The sequence below is a fragment of the Cetorhinus maximus genome, chromosome 1 (genome assembly GCF_964194155.1).
Source record: "Cetorhinus maximus chromosome 1, sCetMax3.hap1.1, whole genome shotgun sequence".
Lineage (NCBI taxonomy): Eukaryota > Metazoa > Chordata > Chondrichthyes > Lamniformes > Cetorhinidae > Cetorhinus > Cetorhinus maximus.
The window spans coordinates 48,702,010-48,721,520 of NC_135879.1; the positions used below are offsets into that span (position 1 = coordinate 48,702,010).

Sequence of the window (19,511 nt, forward strand, 5' to 3'; positions counted from 1 at the left end):
AAGATATTAAGTGCTGAATAAAAGGAACATGAAAAGAAATTTGAGAGGTATAAAATTTGTTGACTAATCACTTTTTGTCTGTTTTCACAGTAGAGGAAGGTGATATGTATACTTGACATTCCAGGGAAATGAATAATGACTCAAGGACTTAAATCACTAAAGTAGATGAAAACAAGGAGATAGAAAAAAATAATGGTACTAAAAACTGACAAATTCCCAGGAGGTGATCGTTTTCTTCCCAGAATTTTAAAGGAAATAGGTGAGGAAATTGCCATGCTTTAACCATAATCTTCCTAAGATTTCTTGATTCAGAAATTATTCCTTTAGATTGGAGTTACCTTGGTAACTTTCCATTGTTTAAGGAAGGCAAGAAAGCAAAACCAGAAAGTTAAAAACCTATTGGTCTAACAAAGACTATTAAAACCATATATTAGTCTAGTTAAAGAATGCTTTGAAATTGATGAGTACAGGAAAAGCTCCAGGCATAGATGAACTAATGACAGAACCAAGCCCTTGGAGAAACTGAAATAGAAATGATAACAGAAACTTGTGATCAAATACATGCCAAAGGATATATTCCGAGTGACTTGAGACATTCATTAATCATCAAGTTACCCAAGAAACCTAAAGCAATGGAGTGCAATCAATTTAGAGCTATAAGCTTTTGAGCCATCTCATAAAGTGATCTTGGAAAGCTTAATAGGAAGAAATAGTAACACATTTGAAGCAGAAATTTGTGAAATGCAGTCCCAATTTAGACCTGAATTAGGAACAAGAGAAAGAATTTTTAACCTAAGAATAACCTTTGATAGATATATAGAAGTAAACAAGAACATAAATATATATGCTTCATGGACTGTGAAAAGAACATTCAATCAGGTTTGTCACCAAGAGCTAATAGATGTGTTGTTGAAATGTGACATTTGACAGTAAAGATGAGAGATTGGGATCAAATAAAAATCATCAGGCGATGCACAATCAGATATGTTTCAAGTGAAGAAAGGAGTATGAGAAGGCTGTGTACTGTCACCAAAATTATTTAATCTATACACAGAACAAATATCTGGAGAATTAGATGTACTTCCAGGGTAAGAATTGGAGAAAAAAATGTAACCAACTTGTGGTATCTGATGGCACAGGGCTGGTTGCAGAATCAGAAGAGGCCCTACAAAATATCATGTAAAATCTATAAGTTTAGAATATGGATTGATTATGAACACCAAAAAAACAAAATCAATGATAATTAGAAGAAATGCATTAGAAGAAACTAGAGTGAAGATTGAAGTGGATGGTGTCACCCTGGAACAAGTAGATAAGTTTGTCTATTTAGGAAAAATGGTAATGAAAGATGGTAGATGCGATGCTGAAAGTAGGAGCACAGAGATAGCCAAAAGTAATTTTGTGACGATATAAAGGATGTGTTAATGACAAGAAAACACAAGCTTGTAACAAGGAAAAACACATAAAACTACACCCCCTCCACTTTCCTGAATGCCTCAGAAACACGGGCAATAAATAAAGATCTGTGGAAGAGAATAGAGGCCTTTGAAATTTTGATGCCATGACGTATACTTAAAATTCCATATATAGACCATAAGACCAATGAAAGAGGTGCATGAAATTGCAAGGACAAAGAGAACTCTAAAATGTGACATCCAGAAATGAAAATGTCAGTATTTTAGCCATTTGATCAGAGCTGAAAAGCTACAGAGATCTCTTCTAGAGGCAAATTGGGGATCGGCAGAAAGAGGGGCCGACCTAGGCACAGTTGGATGACGGATGTCACAGAGCAGTTGCAGATGAGCTGCTGTGGATGTGTGAGGTTGATGCAGGACAGATGAGTGTGACACTCCATGACAGCAGATCTCCTGGTAGGAGTAGCTACAAGCAGCAGCAGCAGTCTGAACATCTGTTGCAGAGAAGTTATTGGAATTTATAGTTGAGGACAGTGTTACTGAGCACTTAGAGAAATTTGAGCTGATCAGGGAGAGTCAACATGGATTTATAAAGGGTAAGTTATGTCTACTGGACAATAATTTATTTTTTTAAGTAAATAAAGTAGTAGATAGGAGTATGTCTGTCTATGGATGTAATTTATTTGAACTTCTAGAAGGATTTTGACCAGGTTCCACATAAAACAGTGTTAGTTCAAATTAAAGCATATTACATTGAAAGTCAATTATTGACCCGGTTATGAGGTTTGTTAGGTGACAGAAGAGGGTTAGGAATGTGTCAGAGGTGGTAACACCAAATGGGCAGTATTGGCTCAGCCACCTGCAGTGCCTGATATTCAGTTCAATTGCAGTCAGTGGAATTAAATATCAGGTGTTGTGTAGAACGGCAGCTGATCTGATACTGCTCATTTTGCGCCATCGCCCTGGACACGTTATATGCAACCATATGAATTAGGAGCAGGAGTAGGCCATTCAGCCCCTCGAGCCTGCTCCACCAGTCAACAAGATCATGGCTGAGCTGACTGAAACCTCAGCATCACTTTTCTGCCAACTCTCAATGTACCGTGACTCCCTTGTTCAGTCAAGAATCTACCTACCTTTTCCCAAGTTTCTCTCCAGCCCACAGCAGATATTCTGAACCCTGGTTGCCATATTCTGCAGTCGCAACACATCACCTACTGTGCCATTTTTATTATGTGTTATATAATTTATTATTTTTCTTAATTTATAATTGATAAACCCAACAAGTCCCAGTAAATTCTATTACTGCTAGTAAACCTTACGAGTACTAATAAAACCATAAAATTACTAACAAATTACCCGTTTGAAAGATAAACCAGCAAAATACTCACTTATCTGTTTCCCTGTGACATCAAAATTTGATTTTCTTTCACAATGCAGTCAGTGCACAGATATGCCCCCTTGCTGTTTCAAACTCGGAAATCTCCGCCGCTCTCGCACTCTTTTAAACCTTGAAAATCTCCATCACTCACACTGTTTTAAACTTGGAAATCTCCGCCGCTCTCGCGCTCTTTTAATGTATGGTTCCTGTTTAGACACAGAGAGAATAACTTTATGGCCCTGTCCTCTTTTGCAGGGCATTGGCGCTGGCCACCATTTCCACCGCCTCCCATGCTGGATTGGTGATGTTGCTGCCCATCCTGCAGTCAGAGCAGGGGGTAGCACACTTCACATTGGGCCTCCACTGAGTCCAAAAGGTGCTTGAGGGATGCGTCATTAAAGTGGAGAGCTGCAGTCTTCTTGCTTTTCAGATCCATGTCTTCTGTGCAGCAGTTGTTTCTTTTTCCCACCCGCTACCGCACTTAGTGCAAACCTGGGATGATGCTGCCCAGAGAATTTTTTTTTCACTACTGTTATTTTCATGGACCTTACTCATTGATGCCCAATAGCTTTTATATTCTCTGTCCCTCCCTGTTCCCCTTTCTGGACAGACTTCAGCTCCACCGTTCTTCACCGTGGCTGCTCTTTCTCATTCTTTTGCCTTTCTCCCCTCAGTTCTCCCAACCCTGCTGAATGACAATCATGGTGTCCCTTTCCTGCACCTGTACTTTTCCCTAAGATATGACTCTACTTTAAAAAAGGAATCCAGAAATTCCTCCCCTTGGTTTACCTGTGGAATGTCTCTAATTCACCTTCTAGCTTAAGTTCTCTAGTATTTCAAAGCAAAGACATTTCCTATAGAGGTGGTGATCCGAGTCAGCCTCACAATACAGCAATTTCCTAACATAAATGAAAATAAAACCCCATACAAGCTATGTAAGTGAATAGCTAAAATGATAGCAATTCTTGTCTTCATCAGTAAACTTAAACGTGACAAAATGTAAGATGCAAGATTGGAGTCAGCGTAAGGATCACTCCTGTATAGTTCAGGGGCTGTCAAGGACAGAAGGAATGAATGCTTATGATCTCACAGCTAAGAAGCAGATGATAGGGACACTGGAAGCTTTAAGCAGCTGCATTCAAGACAAATAGGTCATGACCCTCATGACAAGGAAGTCCAACACTTTACTTTGAATAAGATCCATTTACAATGCATGTTTATATATTATAATCAAATATTCATAGAAATGTGATAAACCTACTTACTGAGGACTTTGCTGGCTGCACTGATTAGATCATATGTTTTAGAATCATCATATATAATCCGTACCAGAAACTGTCCTTCTACATCCAGCTGTGCTTCTTTTCTACAACAAAATAAAAACAATTTGACAAAATATGGCACACAATAGGCATTATAATCCTGAATTTCTGCAGGGGTTCTCCTGCTTTTCTGCAAAAATATCAGTGAATGATTAGTGGTACCCCTAGAGAGACAGCATAAGCAGCTAAAACAGTCATTTATGCCATTTCTCTAGGGCTTCCACCAATCTCCTGCCAGAGAAACTCCGTGGAAATTCAAGGACACCATTTTTTTATGACTTGTACACGACTATGATGAAAAGGCTGCAAGAGTAATAAAATTAATGCTAAAATGTCACCTAATCCTAAACATGCACACAGTTTGCTATTTCCTAGTATGCATTTGTTATGTTGTTTTCTTTAACTGTTGGGAGCAACCTGGAAAGAAATGGGGTCAAATTTCCATCTATTGATGTAAATCGATTCTAAAGAGTTAAGAATTAGTTCTAATCCCACCAGGATGGGAAAGTAAGTCAATTAACTTGCAGTTATTCAAAAATGCAAACACTGCCATTAGGGTAGCTCCAAGGGCCTCGGTTTTGAAACTACAGCTATGATCCATCTAATCTATGTAGTGTTCAGGGGGTGCAATCCTCATTCCAACATCCTCCCCAACCCCATATACTTCTTCCCCTGTGATATGGTTGACCTTATAGCTGCTCAAAATTGCAGTTTAAACTTCCCAGGCAATTTCAGCACTTGTGTGCATTAGGACTTCCGAACACCCCAAAGCACAACACAGAAGTCCAGGCTTCTGAACATTGGGAGATTTGGCTTATGTGAATTTGCAGCAATGCATACAAAACTTCACAATGGAACTAGAAATTCATAAAATCTGTTCATAATATCAGATGAGATTGGTGAACATTTACAAAGATGTGCACTATAATATAGAAGATTAAGGGTGATCTATTTGAGAATATTTAGATGACTAGAGGATGTGAGAGCATAGAGATAAATGATTTCATCTGAATCAAGGCATAACCTTAAAATTAAAACTAGGCCATTCAGAGATGAAGTCAGAAAGGACTTCATCACACATAGGGTAGTAGAAATCTGGACCTCTCCAAAAAAGCTGTTGAGGTTAGGTAATTTAAAAATTCAGATCTGAACTTGCTCAATTTTAGTTAGGCAGAAATATTAAGGGCCTTGGAACCAAGGTCCAAGTAAATGCAATTAAGATACAGATCAGTGATGATCGAATTGAATGGTGGAACAGGCTCAAGGGATTGAATGCCCTCTTCCAGTTTCAGTGTTCTTAATTTATGTAAGAGAATGGTTGGAGTTGGACAAACAGCTCAAGAAAGGAAATTCTAAAAAGACTAACAGAGCCGTATGAAGGGGGACATAGAATATATATTGGATTGATACCAAAAACAGAGAGGTTATGTTAAATTTTTTTAAATCACATGAAAGCCAGGGGGTGAGGTTTTGGAGGAAGAGCATGATTTCCCTGAGTGAAAAAGTTTCAAAATCTGGCTTTCAAGCGTCCAGACAATGATTTCAGTGACCCGACTATGAAGACATAAGTGTTCATAGATGGTCAGAACTATATGAATGTGCCTCAAACTCTCTAAAGACAGGTGATAATAGGTAGGAATAGGGGTAGAGTCCAGTGCTTTCCTTTTCAGCGCTTATCCACTCTTCGTAGTGCTCTGCCACTCATAGAGCCTTTGTGCACATCTCACAAAGCTTGTACAAAGCTCTTTGGATATTTTGTAATCACACCCATGGTGAAGCACCTTTGGACTTTTTTACGTAGAAAATGTTATTTATATACAAGCTTTTGATGTGTATTAATATAATCTTCTGGAGCTATACGTCTTCATGGCTAGTACCTTCAGGAGGGTCTAAATCTCCCAAGGTGTAGCTTTATAAGCCTGGTTTCTCAGGTTGTCTCTTTTCTTTATCATTTCTTTGTTGGAAAAGAATAAAACTGGGGGAGAAAAAACACTTTAAAACTTTCCACTTCTTAAGGGACACCGAACAAACAAAAATAGTATTCAGAGAGACTTCTAAAAAATGCTGGGATTGTCTAAGAGCCAAAAAAACCAATCCAAACTGAAGTTATTATCCACGTGGGGTATTAGCCTCTACTTGACAAAAATAATAAAACACAAGTTTTCTTTAAAGATCACAGCCTTTCTCAGCTGCTGGTCTAAAACCAGTGCATGTGAACGCTGCACTTAAAAAGGTCATTCAGAGATCGGTGGCAGTCAAAGTCACAGTAGCTGGAACCGTTCAGGCTAATATAAAAGTCACATCTCACTAAAACTTTGTGATTTTAGGGAATCATTTATTGCACACATGCTTCCAATTCATCCATGGGAGGTGAGTATCACTGGCAAAGCCAGAATTCATTGCCCATCTCTCATCGCCTTCGAGAAAGTGATGGTGAGACACCCTCTTGAACTGCTATAGTCCATTTAGTGCAGGTACACAAAAGTGTTGTTAGGGAGGGAGTTCCAGCATTTTGATCCAGTGACAGTGAAAGAACAATCCTTTCTCCAAGTCGGGGTGGTGTGTGATCTGGAGGGGAACTTGCAGGTGGTAGCATTCCCATGAGTCCATTGCCCCTGTCCTTCTAGGTGCTCGAAGGAGACTTGCTGAGTTGGTGCAATGCATCGTGTAGATAGTACACATTGCTGCCACAGTGCTTTGCTGGTGGAGGGAGTGGACATTTAAGGTGGTGGACAGGGTGTCAATCAAGTGGGCTGCTTTGTCCTGGATGGATGCTGAGCTTCTGAAGTTTTTGTGGAACTGCTTTCAACTAAGCAAGTGAAAGTATTTCCACCCCTGACTTGTATCTTGTAGATAGTGGACATATTTTGGGAAGTCAAGAGTCGTGTTACACGCAGTCTCTACCCTGTTCTTGAGAAGGTGGTGGTGACTGCCTTCTTGAACCGCTGCAGTCCATGTTACTGGTCACTTATCAGCTCAAACCTGAATGTTGTTCTGGTCTTGCTGCATGCAAGATGAGTTATGAATGGTCATCATGCACTGTACAATCATCAGCAGACATCCCTCCATCATAAGGTCAGAAGTGGGGAAGGTCATTGACAAAGCAGCTAAGATGGTTGGGCCTAGGACACTACCCAGATGAACTCCTACAGCCATGTCCTGGGGATGAGATGATTGGCCTCTAACAAACACAACAATCTTCTTTTGTGCTCTTTATAACTTTAACCAATAGAGAGTCATCCCCCAATTCCCATTGATTTCAACATCCCTGATGTAACACACAATCAATCGGTCTGGTATTTGGTGTAAGAAGAAAGTCTCAGAGGGTTGGAACTGGACAGACAGTGTCATGAGATGGAGAGAGTCAAGTACTGGAGGTTCCAAAGTGAACAAAAAAAAAAATCAAGAGATATGTCATGGGCAGGTGAGTAATTGGTGAGTAATACAGGTTTATATTAAAAGAAAAGCAAAATACATGCATATCTGGAGTTGAAAATTAAAAACAGAAAACAGTAGGCCTGGCAGCACCTGTAGAGAGAGAAACAGAGTTAACAATTTGAATCCAATATGACCCTTCTTCTGAACTGGCAAGAGGTAGAAATGTGATGAATTTTATGCTGTTGAGAAAGAGGGCAGGGTCAGGTGGAACAAAAGGCAAGTTCAGGGATCGGTTAGCAGGCAGGAGAGATTAAATGACAAAGATGTCATGGAACAAAAGGAAAAGGGAGTGGTAATGGTAGTAGTAAAGAAAAAAAAAGTCCAGAGTAGGTGCTAACAGCAGAATCAGCTATGTCTGAAAGCAAAAACATGAGAACAAGATACAGATTGGCACTTGGGGGAAAAAAAATCAAAATGGAGGACAGAGTTCATAGTCTGAAGTTGTTGAACTCGATGTTGAGTCCAGAAGACTGTGAGGTGCATAAGTAGAAGACGAGGTGCTATTCCTCCAGCTTGCATTGGGCTTCACTGGAATACTGCAGTAGGCCATGGACAGAAAGGTCAGCATGAGAGCAAGATGGTGAATGAAATGGCAAGCAATTGAAAGCTTGGGGTCATATTCGCTGACTGAACAGAGCTGTTCTGCAAAGTGGTCACGCAGTCTGCGTTTGGTCTCCCCAATGTAAAGGAGGCTGCATTGTGAGCAGTGAATATAGTAGAGTAAAAGAAAGAAGTAAAAGTAAATCACTGCTTCACCTCGAAGGAGTGTTTGAGGCCTTGGACAGAAAGGAGGTTCCTCATCCTGCGATTGCATGGGAAGATGCCATGGGAAGGGGATGAGGCGTTCAGAGACCAGGGCATCACTGAAGGAACAGTTCTCTCGGAATGCTAACAGGGAAGAAAGGGGAAGATGTGTTTGGTGGCGGCATCATGCTGGATGTGATGGAGATTGAAGCCCAGTGCATGTTGGAGCAACAGCATCTCATCTTCCGATTAGGTACTTTACAGCTGAACATTGTATTCAACAACTTCAAACCATGAACCCTGGCCTCCATTTTGAACCCTTTCTCCCCGCTCCCCCAAGTATAAATCTGTATCTTGTTCTCATGTTTTCGCTTTCAAAAATAGCTGAACTCTATTCTGCCATTAACACCTACTCTGGAGCAATGTTTTGTTTCTTTTCTACCATTGCCATTACCACTCCCTTTGCCTTTTGTTTCATGCAATCTTTGTCATTTAGCCTAGCCCATCCTCTAACCACCCCTAACATTCACTTTTTGTTCCTCCTAACTGTCCCCCGTTTTCAACAGCATAAAATCCATCACACTTCCACCGCTCTTCAGTTCCGAAGAAGTCATCTTGGATTCAAAACACTAACTGTTTCTTTCTCCAAGATGCTACCAGACCTGCTGAGTTGTTCCAGCCTTTGTTTTATTACAGCTCCACATTTTTTGGGAGGAGGGTGTGAGAGGAAAGAGAGAAGTGATGTAGTGGCAGACATTGCAGAGTATGAGGAAGGGGAAAGAGTTTTCTGCACTCTGTTCGAAAAGCCAGTCACACCCAACTTTAAAGAGATGGTCACCATCAGGATGGTGTGTCTGTCAGACAGATATGGGGATCCGGGATATAGTGGCAGAGGAGCCTGGGAGTTGAAAAGGAGCATGAGAGGAGCCGGGAGTTGAAAAGGAATGCGAGAGGATTCGGGAGTTGAAAAGGAGCTGGGAGAGCAGAGGTGACTGAGGGAGATGGGTGATGAGGGAACGAGATGATCCTTTGAGTACTGTGAGTACGGTCGGGTGTGTATTTACTACTTCTATCGCTTATAGTTTTTAAGGTCATATTTTGTGGTTCATTGTTTGTAAGGGCTATATTCTGTAACAATGAGGAGCAGGGAAGAAAGGCCCTAGATATTAAGTATCTTCCAAAAGGTTTAATTTAATTTAAAGGGGTAAGTCATGGCAGGAGAGCTCAAAGGAGTGCTCCTTCTGCTCTATGTGGGAAGCATTTCCAGTGCCCGGGGCCAGCATGTGTGCAGGAAGTGTCTCCAGCTGCAGCTCCCGGAAGCCCAGGTTTCGGAGCTGAAACGGCGGCTGGGGACACTGTGGAGCATCCACGAGGCAGAGAGTATCGTGGATAGCACGTATAAAGAGGTGGTCACACCGCAGGCTAAGAGTCCACAGGCAGGAAGGGAATGGGTGACCACCAGGCAAAGCAAGAGGACTAGGCAGGCAGTGCAGGAATCTCCTGTGGCTATTCCCCTGCAAAACATATATACCGCTTTGGATATTGTTGAGGGGAATGGCCTCTCAGGGGAAAGCAGCAACAGCCAAATTCGTTGCACCACGGTTGGCCCTGCTGCACAGGGGAGGAATAAAAAGTGTGGGAATGCAATAGTTATAGGGGATTCAATTGTAAGGGGAATAGATAGGCGTTTCCGTGGCTGCAAACGAAACTCCAGGATGGTATGTTGCCTCCCTGGTGCTAGGGTCAAGGATGTCTCAGAGCGGCGAGAGGACATTCTGAAGGGAGAGGGTGAACAGCCAGTGGTCGTGGTACACATTGGTACAAACAACACAGGTAAAGCAAGGGATGAGGTCCTAAAAGCAGAATATAGGGAGTTAGGAAGTAAGTTGAAAAGTAGGACCACGAAGGTAGTGATCTCAGGATTACTAATAGTGCCACATGCTAGTCAGAGTAGAAATAGCAGGCTATATCAGATGAATAAGTGGCTGAAGAGATGGTGTGAGGGGGAGGGTTTCAGATTCCTGGGACATTGGGACCGGTTCTGGGGAAGGTGACACCAGTACAAACTGGACGGGTTACACCTGGGCAGGACCAGGACTGATGTCCTAGGGGGAATATTTGCTTGAGTGGTTGGGGAGGGTTTAAATTAATATGGCAGGATGATGGGAACCTATTTATTACTTATTACTACTTATTTGGACAAGTTGAGTGAGGTGGGCAAATGCATGGCAGATGCAGTATAATGTGGATAAATGTGAGGTTATCCACCTTGGTAGCAAAAACAGGAAGGCAGATTATTATCTGAATGGCTATAAATTGAGAGAGGGGAATGTGCAACTCGCATTTCTAAAGAGACTGGTTGAGACAATAGAAAGATCAAAGGGAAGGAATGCATTTAAAGAAGACAGCAGGATAGCTGGGCAGATCTCCCAGAAGACAGTGTGAACAAGGCCACACCTGAAGGCCAGTTGCTGCCAGCCTCAGAGGACATCCCAAGGAAAAAGGCACTGTGTGGTAAACATTACTGGAATTCTATAGATTTTAGAATCTATAAGGATAGTTGCTGAACAGAAAAGGGGAAGGTTAGTTCTGTGGGTAGTTAAGATCTTGTGGAACTGTTTTAAATTACTGTTTACTGTGTGAAGCCACTGTCGAGTTGAAGTGTAATTATATTTTTTTGGCTTTATTCTTTCAATAAATGTTTACTTTACAATAAAACCATCACAAGTAGTCAGGGACATCATTTCCTGATTTCGGAATCTCTCCTCAAGCTATACAAATTACAAAAACCATTTTGGCAGCTGTTTCAAGTTTCCCTCTGGGATTTGGGCAGCTCAGCATTTACCATCAGCAGCGCCATAACAAAGCAGACAGCATTGTAAGGGAAATAGATGCTGTTCTCTTGTAGCCACAAACTGGGGGTTCCAAAGGTTGTTTTTCATGCCAGTGCCAATATCTTTAATATCTCCTTGCAGCTGGAGAAGAATCCAGTTGTCATAGTCCATAGTTCATAAGAAGCAATGATGTAGGTAAAACTAGTAATGTTCTGCTGTGAGAGTTTGAGGAGTTAGGGTCTAATTTAGGAAGCAAAATCTCAAGGTAATAATCTCTAGATGATTACCTGAGCTACATACCAGCTTGCATAGGGATAAAGAGATTCAAAGTTTAAAATCAGGCTCTAGCACCAGGACTGGGGAAAGAGGAACCTGTTCCATTGAGATGGGCTTGGTTTAAACTGGGCTGGGACTGGGCAAATCGAATACTAAAGCAGCAGAAGAGCTTTAATTTTAGAAAAAGAGATGGTGGGAGGAATCAGGAAAGGGAATATTCAAAAGCAGTGAAGGAAACGTCAAGGCCTCACAGCAAAACAGCATTTTGAGTAAAAATAATCAGAGTGGGTCAGGGAGGGGCAGAGAGGGTAACAAAGGTAATAGGACATTAATAATTGAGGTGATGTCAAAGAAAATTAGAAAAAAGGTCAAAGATAAAGACACTATATCTGAAGGTGTGAAGTATTCATAACAAATTAGATTAATAGCACAGATAGAAGTTGATAGGATTGATCTATAGCCATGAGGAAGATATGGTTGCAAAGTGACCAAGATTGCAACTAAATATTCCAGGATACTTAACCTTTATAAGAGCCAGGCAAAACGAAAGGAGGGATAGCCCTGATCATAATGGATGGGATAAAGAAAGTAGAGAGAAAGGACTTTGGCTCAGAAAATCAAGAAGTCGAATCAGTTTGGGTGTAGCTAAGAAACAGCAAGGGGTAGAAAACATTACAGGGAGCTGTTTGTAGCTCCCTGCCTTCCCCCACCAAGTAGTTGTGCTGTAGGGAAGAGCATAAATCAGAAAAATAAAAGCGCACATAACAAGGATAAAATAATAATCATGGGGTTCTTTAATCTTCACACAGACTGAGAAATCAAATTTGTAGTCATAATATGCAGGGCAGGTTTATGGAATGTATACAAGATTGTTTTACAAATCAGTAGGTCAAGAGAACAGCCATTGAACAGGCAATTTTGGTTCCAGTTTCATGCACTGAGAAAGGGGACTCTATGGAAAAGTGACCATACTATGATAAAACCATGACTAAATCACTATCAAATTTAACAAGTCCAAAATTAGGGTCTTAAGTCTAAACAAACACATGCATCAGAATGAGGTAGACTAAGGTAGAATGTGAAACTACATTACAAGATGTGATGGTAAACAAGCTTAAAGAATTACAACAATTATGCATTCTGTTAAAACAAAAAACACAAAGTGGTCCAAGAAAAGTTAAAGGTAATATTAAAATCAAAGGAAGAGGCTTATAATGTGGCCAAAAAAGTAGCAATTTCCAAGATTTCAGAACTCAGCAAAGGAGGAGGAAGAAATTGACAAGGAAAGGGAGAAGAGAATAAACATGTGAACAAGCAAGAGGCATAAAAACATACTGGAAAAGTTTCTATTTAAGTAGGAAGAGATCAGTGAAGGTAAATGAGGGCCTATTAGAGGCAAAGACAAGTGAAATTATAATGTGCAAGGAGGAAACAGCAGAGACATTAAACAAATACTTTTGCGAAGATTTCACCTGGCCCCAGGAGGTAGGCTGGAAGGCAGGAAACCAGTAAAATCACAGAGAGTCATGTTGGATTGGCACCCCAGTGCAGTCCTGCCAATGTTGCGTTTTCCTGTGGTGGGATGGGATGTAGAGAGGCTGCCCTCTACATAGGGGTGGGCAGCCAATTAGCATAACTAACAATTCCATTAGAAGCCACTTTACAGTGGAAAAATATTTAGCAAGATAAATGGTATGTTAGCTTTTCTTATAAAGAGATCAGAGTATAAGAGTAAAGAAATTTTACTATAATTACAATACCCGAAAGAGCTGTTGATGCTCAGTTATTTGAGCATAATCAAGATAGGGATTGAAAGCACCCTAAAATCCAAGGGAATTAAGTTTTATGGGGATAGTGGGGTGAGGTAGGTCAGCCATGATCTCATTGAATGACAGAGCAGGCTCAAAGGACCAAGTGACCTTCTCCACTTCCTATGCTCTTAGGTTCTAAGTTGCTATTATTTCTTAGTGAAATCGGTTAGATTTACATAATGTTGACATGTACAGTTTAAAAATCATTTGCATGGTTGAACCAATTAGGGTGAACAGTTCTAGTACCTCACTTCCAGTGGGATCAGTGTTAAACTTAAACATAACATACCTGGTGTGTCCCAAGTCTCACCAGCTCAAATGTTGGGCCGTGCCAGTGGGTAATCTATTTTACTGCATGGAAAATAACTCCTTGACATTATAATCCCTCAATAACTAGCATTAGTTAGTCACAGGCAATAATGTAACAGCAGAAGAATCAGTCATGTGCTTTGCTCTTTATTTTAACAGTAGCCTCTACTGGCAATTGAATTACACCCAAACATTATTAAATAGAGCTTTGTTTCTCATTTGTCCACGTCTTCAAATAATGCATATTGAAAACCTGCGTCATAAAAACCAAGCGCTAATCTACTTTATATTTGAAGAATATTTCACCCTAAATACTTAATATGCTTATTGTGGTTGCAGATATTTTTATAACTGAAAATTATACCATACTAAAAAGAAATCAAACGTATCAAACTTTTCAAAAACAGAGGGGAAATATGTTGTAAACAATGCCATTATGACAGAGGATTTCACATTGCAGATCAGCCTTTTGTAATGTGTGATAGGCTGTTTATCTTCTCACTACACACAGGTGATTATTCAAAATAGACTCAGCAGATCAGAGGGTATTTGGGCCATAAACACACTCATATTAACGTGGATGTGTGTAAGAAAAATACTGTTCTTGGCCAATTGATCACAACCCAGGCAGGAATAAAAGCATATATCTCTCAGTCCTCACCTTCACATCAGTATATTTAGGAATAATGTTGCAAAATCAAAGACATAGGTATCTGACAGCTTCATGTTCATTTATTAAACAAGAAAATGATCATCTGTATGCCAAATTATCAAATAGAACTGAATATAGATAAATACTTATCTCATGCATTTTTCAGTGCCCCAGCAATTCTCGCTAGGAACTACAACTGGTACTGCTGTATGTTTAGTAGGTCTCACAAAGAGGCCCTGAGTCTTGTATGGTTGAACATTTAAGTGTTTATTGATAACACATAACTACATATATATATATATATATATACAGGGTACAGCCCAAGCTATGAGCTAACTCCATGTTTGTTTCTACACAGCGCTCTGTCCAGTCCACAAGGGACCCTAGTCTCAGGTTGTGTCTCTTTACATCACACCGTGGGCGGTACTATTTCCTAGTCCCACATTAACCCTTGCCATGCCACATACCCTTATACTACAAGTGCAGCCTTTAGTTAAACAAACTGGGTTCGTGGTTGCCCTCTATGTATCTCAGACGAGCTCGAATTGATGTCTAGGTTTACTTAAGAGTTCTCGTTATTACCGAGTACATATGAAATCGCAAATTGTGTGTGTTCAACAGTGTAAGAATCATTTACTGAGCTCCGTGCTCAAACATTTCTGAAACACGTTCAACCGTGTACCACATCCTGTATAAACACAATGTGAATACAGAAAACAAAGGCAATAACTACTGGAAGTCAATCTAGAATAATTTGGGTTCATTTTCGTTTGTAAGACAACACTTACTTGATATCTTCCCACACCAGAGGTCCATAATTGCGTTGGATTAATAATTCCAAGGCGTGATTTACGAAACCATACTGTTAATAAAATAAAGAATTGCAATATTTGTGACTCTTCCAAGAAATTACACCAAAAATTCAGAGACATGCGTTCAGTGGTGAAGTACAGCGCGTGTTACTGGAGAAGCCATGAAGCACAAACGCCTTCCCCAGGGTCAGCGAAGGAACCAGCCGATAAAGCAGCAGTATGTTATAAAATACAGATCCAAACTCTCCTTGTTTTTAGCATCAGCTCCATTTTTTTTGCATCGCTGTCATTTAATTTAATAGACTCCACATTACAGCATTCCTCTGCTCCTTCTCCAATGCACAGATATTATTATCACAGGGGGAGAAAAACGTAAAATGAATGAATTTTATTCAAGGAAAATAAATTCTAAATAAAAACAAAAAAACCTTTCTAGCAAAGCGAATTTGAACAGCCCCCCGTATTTCGTCTATTGTAATAACAATGATAACACGAACCAATAAAAATCTCCATATAAATATATCATGTACATACTGTTTTTTTTTCTGGGGACGAGTGTACATTCACTTACCATACTGATGTTAGCAACCGTTCCTTTTCTTCTGTGTCTCTCTCACTGGAGCAGACGATCCGTAACTGACTCTAGAAGCCGCCAGGCCAACTCTGATTGTCAGGCAGCGCCGTCAGTCAGGAGGAGGTATGGCACTGAACTGGCGGCAGGCCAAGGACCAGGAACCAATCAGCATCGGAAAGCGTTCCTCCGATGTAAAATAGCTCGGTGGAGGGAAAAGACCGGAGAGAAAGGACAAAATTTGCATACGACAATTAAAACCATGAAAGACAAAAGTACAACAAGTAAAAGCAGCAGTAATTAGTATCATTAAAGAACATGTACAGCCGAGTTCCTTAGGTAACAACCCTGCTCATAAATATATATCAAAGAAATACTTAATTGAACGTATATCCACATTCAAATTCAACGAACAAAATATACTATATCTTGTACAATGTGCAACATATATGAGCAGATTTAAAGTAAAATCTAGAAATGTACTGGCTTATCGCCACTAAAGTAATGTTTATTGTGGTTAAGGTGTTCTCTACACTAATGCATCTCCAATTAATGAAGTATTAGAGATGTATAGAATTAAATATGAAAATACACATGGTAGTAATTGTATTCGTTATATGACTGTAATGCAATCAATTAATATAATTAGCCCTCAAGTTATGTGTGTATATGTACATGTAACTTAAAATGTTCTGTAGTAAAGATTCCAGATTTACCACAATTATTCAATGGAGCTTACCCTCACAGTAACACATGCGCGCATTATAATGTGTGTGATGCGGTACGTATGTGCTTGCAACAATTAAGAGAGGATGAATAGATTATAAACGTTAAACTTGTCAACCTTTAAAGACGTATTATGTTTCAATTTATTTATTTGTACAAAGACCAATGTGCTCCCTGGTTATGAAGGCAAAATTAAAACTTCATGCCTTTTCAATTGCATTATTTCATTACTTGATGTATAAATATATCAAAATGAAAACAAATGTTTAGATCGTTTGTTACCTCAAATGCAATCGAGTTGTCATTTTAAATTGTACGTCATTAAATTAAAGGTAATCAGATAGTCAGAGGAAATTTCAACCAAACTGCCGACAACCTCAGGAGCTCATGATGAACTGCAAACTCCCGGAGAGATACACTTGACTGACAAATGAAACCAAGGGTCTTCATGTTTTAAATAGACCAGATAGGCGGATGTAGTTGTACTCTGCCATGTTTTGTGTGTACATTAATGTATATATTTCGCCGCAAAAGACAGCAGAATAGAGCTTAAATCACTTAAACTAAAAAAAAACCCTGTGCCAACGCCACAAGCTTCAGAAATGGCGATGCATTCCATTAATAAAACGGACACCGTAAAAACGGTTTTTGCAGAGCAATTACACAAATACAGTGTGTACTGTCAACAGTATTAATTAGTAATTAGCAGAGTTTTCCAATATAGTTAGATATATATATATATATGTCTTTCAAAAGGGTTTGTTTTTTGTCTCTTTCTCGGCCACATACACACAGCTCTTTTTGATTCTTCTGCTTTACTGCTTCCTATGAAATGGCACAGCTGTAGTTCCAAAGAAGACATCTTTGTATGTATGGCATTGGTTCCAAACAGCCTGAGAATATCTGGAAAGTCCTGGAGGCCTACATTATGGAATATAACTGTAGTTATTGTTATTCTAATTATTCATTTCAGTAAAGAATAATTACAAGTCTATTAGACTTTATGTGGAGAACTTTTTAATTGTTTTCAATGATAATATAACTTCCTCTTAGCAATTGATTAATTATTATAATAAATTAAATTATAATTACAAACATTTCAGATTAGAGTATTTTAATGCTCTCATTCATCATTCCCAAACAATTAAAGAATCACAATTTAAGAAAGGTTTTTTTAATAAAATCTTAAGCTTGATTTAAATACGTTGCACCCTTCAGGTCAGTAACATGTGCTGTTTGCAAAAGCTTAGTGCATCCAATGGAACTCCAGAAAAAAGCAGAAGGGAGCAAGCAGAAGTTGGGAGAAGAGTTACTGGAGATAATTTTTGGTCCAAAAGGTAGGTTGTGAGGTGCTCTTTGAAGTTTGGGTGAAATGCAAGGACAGAGTGGAGTAAAATAATTCCAGATATTAATGCTCTGATGGGCCTGACACTGATAATGTGACAAGTGAGGAAGGATACATTATGGAGCAATATTGCAAAAGAGGGTTTTTTTCCAAAACTGTGGTTTTAAGACTTGATATTTGTTTCCAGTCAAAAGATGCATTAATGGCATAAAGGTCAGGCACTGATCCTGATAACACTTCAGGAGGTCAGAGAGCTTGTTGAATTCAGTTGCAGTTCATCACTCAAAGATGGCCAAGTATTTATGGGGAACACAACACAATACTACTCACTCACATAACTCACCATGTACTTCATTTTCATTAAAAAAAAATCAGCCACTTAAATTAATTGCTCACACAAGTGCCTAAAAGGCTGATGTAAAAATGAATGCCTTAATTTATATTTTAATTATTTGAAATTTAAAAACTGCAGAGACTCTGGAAGTCATTTTTAATTGTTGTTCATTTTTCTCCAAAGAGCAGAGGATATGATATAATTAACCCTTTATTTCATGAAGACTGGTTGATCCATGGAACATCACATATATATGTAAGAATACAAAGCATCGCATGTCTTTGAATTCAGATTGTGATGTTGTCAGGATAACAACATAAGCACCTGGCATTTCATATGTTGAATTAAAATTATACAAAAAGAAGTTTTGAACTTTGTCAATATCCTTTTATATTAAATTCTTAGATGTCAACCAAAATACAGCTCCAGGACTATCGTGCAATCATCAGTGCCACTTTTTAATTCACTCATGCGATGTGAGCATCACTGGCAAGGCTTAAAAGCAAAATACTGTAGATGTTGGAAATCTGAAATATAAACAGAAAATGCTAGAAAAACTCAGCAAGTCTGACAGCATCTGTGGAGAGAGAAACAGAGTTGATGTTTTGAGTCCTGTACTCGAAATGTTAACTCTGTTTCTCTCTCCACAGATGTTGTCAGACCTGCTGAGTTTTTCCAGCATTTTCTGTTTTTATTACTGGAAAGGCTTAATTGTCCTTAATTGTCCTCGGCTCAACCATCTTCAGCTGCTTCGTCAATGACCTTCCTTCCATCGTCAGGTCAGAAGTGGGGATGTTTGCTGATGTTCAGCACCATTTGCAACTCCTCAGATGCTGAAGCAGTCCATGTCCAAATGCAATAAGACCTGGACAATATCCAGGCTTAGGCTGACAAGTGGCAAGTAACATTCACGCCACACAAGTGTCAGACCATCTCCAACAAGAGAGAATCCAACTATCGCGTCTTGATATTCAATGGCATTACCATCATTGAATCCCCTCCTATCAACATCCTGGGGGTTACCATTGACCAGAAACTGAACTGGACTAGCCATACAAATACAGTGGCCACAAGAGCAGGTCAGAGGCTAGGAATCGTGTGATGAGTAACCCACCTCCTGCCTCCCCAAAGTCTGTCCACCATCTACAAGGCACAAGTCAGGAGTGTGATGGAATATTCCCCACTGCCTGGACAAGTGTTGCTCCCACAATACTCAATAAGCTTGACACTGTCCAGGACAAAACAGTCTGCTTAATTGGCACCCCATCCACAAATATGCACTCCCTCCACCGCCAACACACAGTTGTAGCAGTGTGTACCATCTACAAGATGCACTGCAGGAATTCACCAAGGCTCCTTCAACAGCACCTTCCAAACCCATGACCACTACCATCTAGAAGGACAAGGGCAGCAGATAGATGGGAACACCACCACCTGGAAGTTCCCCTCCAAGTCACTCACCATCCTGACTTGGAAATATATCACCATTCCTTCACTGTCACTGGGTCAAAATCCTAGAACTCTGTCCCTAACAGCACTGT

At 39.8% G+C, this 19,511-nt stretch overlaps 1 protein-coding gene across 1 annotated transcript in view; it reads right to left on the reverse strand.

The window, feature by feature from the left end:
* The window catches only part of gucy1b1 (guanylate cyclase 1 soluble subunit beta 1), a 257,460-nt gene extending 242,421 nt beyond the window's left edge, over window positions 1–15,039 (reverse strand). The window contains exons 1-2 of the mRNA XM_078546718.1: window positions 14,971–15,039; window positions 4,062–4,162 (exon numbers count right to left, since the gene is read on the reverse strand). The gene's annotated coding sequence lies outside the window, so the exon portion shown is untranslated. The remainder of the gene's footprint in view (window positions 1–4,061; window positions 4,163–14,970) is intronic.
* Window positions 15,040–19,511: the final 4,472 nt, after the last annotated feature.